This window comes from Mercenaria mercenaria, chromosome 11 (genome assembly GCF_021730395.1).
Source record: "Mercenaria mercenaria strain notata chromosome 11, MADL_Memer_1, whole genome shotgun sequence".
Taxonomy (NCBI): domain Eukaryota; kingdom Metazoa; phylum Mollusca; class Bivalvia; order Venerida; family Veneridae; genus Mercenaria; species Mercenaria mercenaria.
The window spans coordinates 15,190,983-15,198,984 of NC_069371.1; positions in this window are offsets into that span (position 1 = coordinate 15,190,983).

Below are 8,002 nucleotides of genomic sequence, written 5' to 3' on the forward strand. Positions count from 1 at the left end.
GGAACCATATGGCCCAAATCGTTTTCCCTCCATTTTTCGCCACTATTCATCAACCTGATGTTCGTCATGGGTCATTGATGATCGGGCATTTTTGTATTGATTAATCGGTGAGGACATTTTGACAAATTCGAAGCACCAGGAAGCATACATCATTTTGCATTCAGCTTCCTGTTTATTGTTTTATATCGTCATATAGACCTTAGACACTATATGTGGAGGAACTGATACTTATATTTCGACAAGCTACGGCTCTAAATTTTTCAGAGGCAGTAACTCTAGAACCCATGATGGAATCTAAGCGGTTTTCAAAAAGAACCGAGATCTTATTGCGACTTAAGTTTTGTGCAAGTGTGGTTAAAATCGAAAGTAAAATGTCACTTCAACTATATTCACAAGGTAGAAATTAACAAATTTTGGCTCTTTCAGGGGCCGTAACTCTGGAACCTATGGTTGGATCTATTGTTGTTAAAGATATTTTGCAAGTCTGTATCAAATCAAAACTTAAAAGAAGTCTCTGTATGGCTGCAAATTGCAAAATAGCAAATTTAGCCTTTGAAGGGACCATAACTCTGGAACCCATGATGGGATATGGACAGTTTTTGAAAGAAACAGAAATATTATGCCAATACAAGTTGTGTAAAAGTTTGATTAAAAACGATTGCAAAATGTGGTCTTTCATCATGTTCACAAGAAATTAGGGACGGACGTATGAAGGGCGATCACAAAATCCAAGCTTGTCACTACATGACAGGTGAGCTAAAAATTGCTGAATCGAAAGTGTCATAATTTTGTTTGTCTTTTGTTTTATGCGGGGTTTCAACCATTTTATGTTAGTTAACCTAACCAGTGTTCCTGGATTCTTTACAAGTACAAACATGTTCTCCGCAAGTAACTGCCAACTTTCTCACATTAATAAGAGGTGGAGGAAGAAGGATTTCAGACACAATGCCTTTTATCAAATCATCATGGAGAAATGCGCCTTACCCGGGGTCCAAACGAAGGACCCCACGATACATAGATCTGCACCTTCCCTAGTGAGCTTAGTGGGCAGGCGACATAAACTAAAATGTGTCTGTAGGACACAGGGTGTGCACCTACTGGTACATTTGTCACAAATAAGGGGCAATAACTTAAATGTTTGCAGTCCTAAGGGGGTATAGCCTCAACAATCATTTTATATAATAAAGGATTCATTATTTTATGCCATATACTGTTTGAGCTATGAGCATCACAAACAAAATATCCACTATTTTGGCTATTTCAAGGGCTGTAACTCTTTAACTAACGCTAAAATCTCAAGAAGAATGCCAAGGGTGCATGGTAACATCATGATAAAGACTCATGCAAGGTTTCGTGAAATTACATATAATACTTTTTGAACTAGGCATGGCATTAGGTGAAAATGTGCATTTTTGACTATTTCAGGGGTTACAACTTTGGAATTAGAGGGTGGAGCTAGACGAAAAATAGGTGCCCAAGTTCATATCATGATTAACCCTTAGCCTGCTAAATTCCTTAAATGGACTGGTCCATCATTCAGTTTGGGCAGTACCACTTATTATTCAAAGGGGATTTCACTGAAAATTTACTGACTGAATAGCGACCAGTGCAGACCATGATCAGACTGCACGAATGTGCAGGCTGATCTTGGTCTGCACTGGTCGCAAAGGCAGAATCACTTGCCGCCAGCAGGCTAAAGGTAAATATGATCATGCAAGTTTTCATCAATTTGTATCAAATACGTTTTGAGCTAGGCATGTCACTAGCAATTTCTGAACAATTTTCATGAAGATCCATTCAAAAGTATTGCCTCTAGAGAGGTCACAAGGATTTTCTATTTTTAGACCTACTGACCTAGTTTTGGACCGCAGTTGACCCAGTTTCGAACCTGACCAGATATCATCAAGACGGACATTCAGACCAACTTTCATACAGATCCCATGAAAAATATGGCCTCTAGAGAGGTCACACGTTTTGTTTTTTTATTTGACCTACTGACCTAGTTGTTGACCGCACATGACCCAGTTTCAAATTTGAACTAGATATCATAAAGGTGAACATTCTGACTAATTTTCATGAAGATCCATTAAAAAGTATGGCCTCTAGAGAGGTCACAAGGTTTTTCTATTTTTAGACCTAATGACCTAGTTTTTGATGGCACGTGACCCAGTTTCGAACTTGACCTAGATATCATCAAGTTGAACATACTGACCAATTTTCATGAAGATCTCTTGAAAAGTATGGCCTCTAGAGAGGTCACAAGGTTTTTCTACTTTTAGACCTGCTGACCTAGTTTTTCATGGCAGTTAACCCAGTTTCGAACATGAACTAGATATCATCAAGATGAACATTCAAACCAACTTTCATACAGATCCCATGAAAAATATGGCTTCTAGAGAGGTCATAATGTTTTTTTATTATTTGACCTACTGACCTAGTTTTTGATGGCACGTGACCCAGTTTCAAACTTGACCTAGATAGCATCAAGGTGAACATTCTGACTAACTTTCATGAAGATCCTTGAAAAGTATGGCCTCTAGAGAGGTCACAAGGTTTCTCTATTTTTAGACCTACTGACCTAGTTTTTGACGGAATATGACCCAGTTTCGAACTTGACCTGTTTAACATTCTGAACAATTTTCATGAAGATTCATTCAAAAGTATGGCCTCTAGAGAGGTCACAAGGATTTTCTACTTTTAGACCTACTGCCCTAGTTTTGGTCCGCAGTTGACCCAGTTTCGAACCTGATCAGATATCATTAAGATGGACATTCAGACCAACTTTCATACAGATCCCATGAAAAATATGGCCTCTAGAGAGGTCACAAGTTTTTTTCATTATTTGGCCTACTGACCTAGTTTTTGACCGCACATGACCTAGTTTCAAACTTGATCTAGATATCATCAAGGTGAACATTCTGACTAAGTTTCATGAAGACCCATTGAAAAGTATGGCCTCTAGAGAGGTCACAAGGTTTTTCTATTTTTAGACCTAATGACCTAGTTTTTGATGGCACGTGACCCACTTTCAAACTTGATCTAGATATCATCAAGGTGAGCATTCTGACTAAGTTTCATGAAGACCCATTGAAAAGTATGGCCTCTAGAGAGGTCACAAGGTTTTTCTATTTTTAGACCTGCTGACCTAGTTTTTCACGGCAGTTAACCCAGTTTCGAACATGAACTAGATATCATCAAGATGAACATTCAGACCAACTTTCATACAGATCCCATGAAAAATATGGCTTCTAGAAAGGTCATAAGGTTTTTTTAATATTTGACCTACTGACCTAGTTTTTGACGGCACGTGACCCAGTTTCAAACCTGACCTAGATATCATCAAGGTGAACATTCTGACTAACTTTCATGAAGATCCTTGAAAAGTATGGCCTCTAGAGAGGTCACAAGGTTTTTCTATTTTTAGACCTACTGACCTAGTTTTTGACCACACTTGACCCAGTTTCAAACTTGACCTAGAGTTAAAGATAAACATTCTGACCAACTTTAATAAAGATCCCATGAAAAATGTGACCTCTAGAGTGGTCACAAGCAAAGGTTTACGGATGCACGGACGACGGACGCCCAGGGCGGGTATATATTTGACCCTAGCGGGGTAATTTGAACAATCTTTGTAGAAGACCACTAGATGATGTCACATACAAAACATCAAAGCCCTAGGCCCTGTGGTTTTGGACAAGAGGTTTTTCAAAGTTTTTCCCTATACAAGTCTATATAAACCATGTGACCCCAAGGACGGGGCCATATTTGACCCCAGGGAAATAATTTGAATCATCTTAGTAGAGAACCACTAGATGATGCTTCATACCAAATATCAAAGCCCTAGGCTCTGTGGTTTTGGACAAGAAGATTTTCAAAGTTTTTCCCTATATAAATCTATGTAAATTATAGAAATAAACAAAGGGCCATAACTCACTCAAAAATTGTTGAACCAGTCTGATTTTCAGGGGGACACAACTAGGATCATTCTGACAAAGTTTGGTCAAAATCCCCCCAGTAGTTTCTGAGGAGATGCGATAACGAGAAATTGTTAACGGAATGACAGACCACGGACGCAGTGATTTGAATAGCCCACCATCTGATGATGGTGGGCTAAAAATGAATGCACTACGCGCGTTTTTTTTTTTTGTGTTCGTGTCGATAAACAAAAGTAACGGCGATATTAGATATTTAGATAGGTCGCATGCGCTCGTGGAATGGAAAATTACCGGCATGATGTTTTGATATCTTTATGATTTGCGGGTAAATTCCATTCAATCTAGGTATTTTTTCGTGACATAATTTCTGAACTTGGTAAAGTTACGACGTAAAAACCACTTGCCCGATCGGTCGAGTATACATCCACTTGTACAAAGTGCTATAAAAATAAATATTTCTTTGACTCGTCCTATCCAGAATTTAACTCGCCAATGTACGATGGATGTGAATATAGAACTGTCAGATCCTTCACAATATTTAACTGCCTGTCGCCGGGTGGACTTGTTAAAAAGCCCAATGAATGTACATCAATCCGATGTTCCTAAATGAGAGCATATAATTTTTTTCGTACCCGCAAATTTTCGTCTGAAAAAAAGTTTAGGACCGAGGGCTAAAATAAGGGTCGGTTGGGTCACCGGAAACATACATACAGTTGAATATCCCCTTACAGAAGAAAAAGGCCTGCTGCGTACTCTTGCTGTGTACATACAGCGTATATGATGCGTACATGATGTGTACTGAAATCAATAGTACGCAGGATATACACCGCACATACACAGATAGTACGTTTGTAGTACACTTTTGACATGCAAATGAGCTCTGCCGCGTACTACTTGCTGCGTACATGCTGTGGACTACATAGTACACAGGATGTACGCTGGAGGAATTAAGTATGCGAGAAATAGTACGCAGCATGTACGCGGCACATACACTTTTCACATGCAAATGAGCCTGCGGTGTACTACCCCTGCAGCGTACATGCTGTGTACTCCTGCGGCGTACATGCTGTGTACTCCTGCGGCGTACATGCTGTGTACTCCTGCGGCGTACATGCTGTGTACTCCTGGCCCCGAGTCCTGCGGCGTACATGCTGTGTACTCCTGCTGCATACATGCTGTGTACTCTTGTGGCGAAACTGCTGTGATAATGTAAATTCCTTACCCCACCAACTTTCGTATGCAAATGCTAATCATTTGGACAGAAAAAAACAGAACAAAGATAAGTGACATGCATCAATAAGTATTTACCCTTACCAAAATAATGTAGATTGATGTTATCAAATAAATTAGTATGCTTTTCTCCATCCACTTATCAATGAAATAAATCAATTTTTGTAGCATGTAATTTGGTAAACATTTGAAGAAAATGGCGTAACTGCATCAAGGGGAAACAACTTTAATGCAACTAAATATAAGTGTTATGATTTATTATAGACGATGTGTGCGTAGTATGTATTTATTTTGATTAAAATCCATCTGAGAACAATCTAGGACTGGAATTATATAAGCATTTATACACTTTTACGTCCGTAAAAAGTAGCGCACCAATAAATTTTGGATTGATTTTTTCCAATGGGGCAAGCGCAATTAGCCAAAAACGTTCTGAAAATATACGAGCGGCAAATCCGACGAACAACTTTTTAATTTGGTGAGGCCTTAATGAGTTAACATAATGAGCATTAAAGCCTTTATAAAACATGATAGAGTGGTGTTTTGCTTAAGAGTATTCAAATAACAGTGAGAGCTATTAATTCTTCTCATTCGGGCGTTGTTGAGGCATTATCTTGGTAATTATTTCATGTATTACAAAATGTAATGCAACGAAGTTCAAATAAGGCTTTTCAATTATCCAAGTTAGAAAGCTCCAGGATTAATTCAAAATGAAAAAGAATATATTTTTACACTGCATGCAAGGTGCAGCTCAGAAATCACTAAGATGTAAGCTTCACAAATGAACATTGCAAATAGTTTGGCAAATTTTTATTGTTCAGAATACCGGTAATCTGAACTATTCTATGCTATTAAGATAAAAGTTACTCGGAAATCAAGTTCTTGCTTCCAAAAAAAAAAAAATGTACAAATCCTTCCTGCATGAAGTCCCTCCCGCGTATATGAAGTTTACTTCAGACTTTAACTTATAAAAAAAAAACTAAGTATAAATGCCAAAAGAAATTGTACAAGTCTTTCCCGCATATATGAAGTGTACTGCACAAATTTTAAAGTATCTGCGGTGTACATGCAGTGTACTATTTTCTTGTACAAGTCCCTCCTGCGTACATGCAGTGTACTCCTTAAATTTTCAGAGTCTGTGCTGCGTACTTGAAGTGTACTAGTGACCTCCTGCGTACATGCTGTGTACTCGTCGAAATAGTACACGGCATGCGGTGTATGTAAAATGTACTCCTCTGGCGTACTACTGTGTTCACGGCATATACACAGCAAATACGCAGCATGTACGCCACAGAGGCTTGCTTCTGTAAGGGTCGTTACCTCGATATCGGTTAGCTCGATACTTCGGTTAGCACGATGTGTTTGGGTCGGTCCTGAATTTTCCCTATTTATCTTAATGTAATTATTTATCATTACCTCGATATGATTAAGCTCGATATTTTGTTTAGCTCGATGAGATTTTTCAGTCCCGTTAACTTACCTGTACTGTTTTTACACCTGGTTTCCTCGATATCACAGCTTGTCAAAAAATATCCATGTTATTTGTAAGGTGTGAATATCAACCTATTGTTGTCCGGCTATATATTAATCATATTCAAATTAGTTTCGGTGTGTTTGTTTTGCTTGTTATTTAATCTTTAAACCAATTTAAATGTCAGGAAGTTTGCATTTAATTCCCAATAATTAGTCTTATAAAACATTGTGCAAGCAAGAAAGCTGTTTTCCAATGTAACAACCAATTTGGTCAAAATATTTTCTGTTTGAAGAAGTAAAATTCTACCATTTAGGACTGAGTAACAATATGCGTATTTAACTGGTAAATTTTCATTATGGAAGCACAGGCAACAAAACTTATTAGGTAAAATTTGAAAATATTACATTTTAGCCTAATAGTACCTAAGAAACCTCCTTACATGCAAAACTTTAATTTTCTTGATAGAGAAACTGACGCCAGAAGGATTAATTACCCAGTACAATAACAGCAGCATTTGCAGAGTTATCTTCCCAAATGATTTGACAGGTGTTGCTACGTACGGTGAATAGGTCCTATCATGCGGTGTACTCTCGGCTTTTATCATAGTGTTAAAAAATAAAAAAGTAATTAAAGTATTTGAAAAAAAATTCTAATCATGTAATTTATCAATACCATCTATTTGGATAGCGGTTTATTCTGTTTTTAACATAAAATTTAAAGCCTTGTAAAATTTTCATCATTTCAAAACTCTGGCTAGTAATATGTAACTGAAATTATTGTTGTAGCATTAATTTATGCGAGTCACATTTCTGTTTAATTTATAAGCAAAGAGGGGCTAGCTACTGTAGCTAATTAAAAATATTGCAAAATTTTACCCCTGAATGGAAGCTTTGTTTCAAATAAGACAATGGTTACCCTGGATACATTAAGTCTGCATAAAATTTCCAATCCACCAGCTGCATACTGATTGTTATCATAAAAATGTGCATGCCATGTGTCCCGTTAACTCTAGAGGGTTCAAGAATATGTCCTTGAAGCAGACTTAACACTTCCTGCTCCCACTTAGGTGTTAAATATTGGACAGTCTGATGTTAATGTAATGTGTATAATAAGTTTTCTTAATGCTTTTAACGATTTGAAATAATGTCTAATAGGTCTCACATTTGTTTTTATTTTTAAAGCTTTACAAATTTGTGGTCTGTGTATTAAAAATCCTACGGGTGTTTTTATTTATTAAATGTAAAAATTTATATTTGCACTGTATGTGGGCAAGTTACTGTAAATTTGAATTGACTGAAAATTAAAGAGGCAGCACCATAAAAGTAAATTAACAAGTGGTATGTCAACTTGTCAATAGAGATCA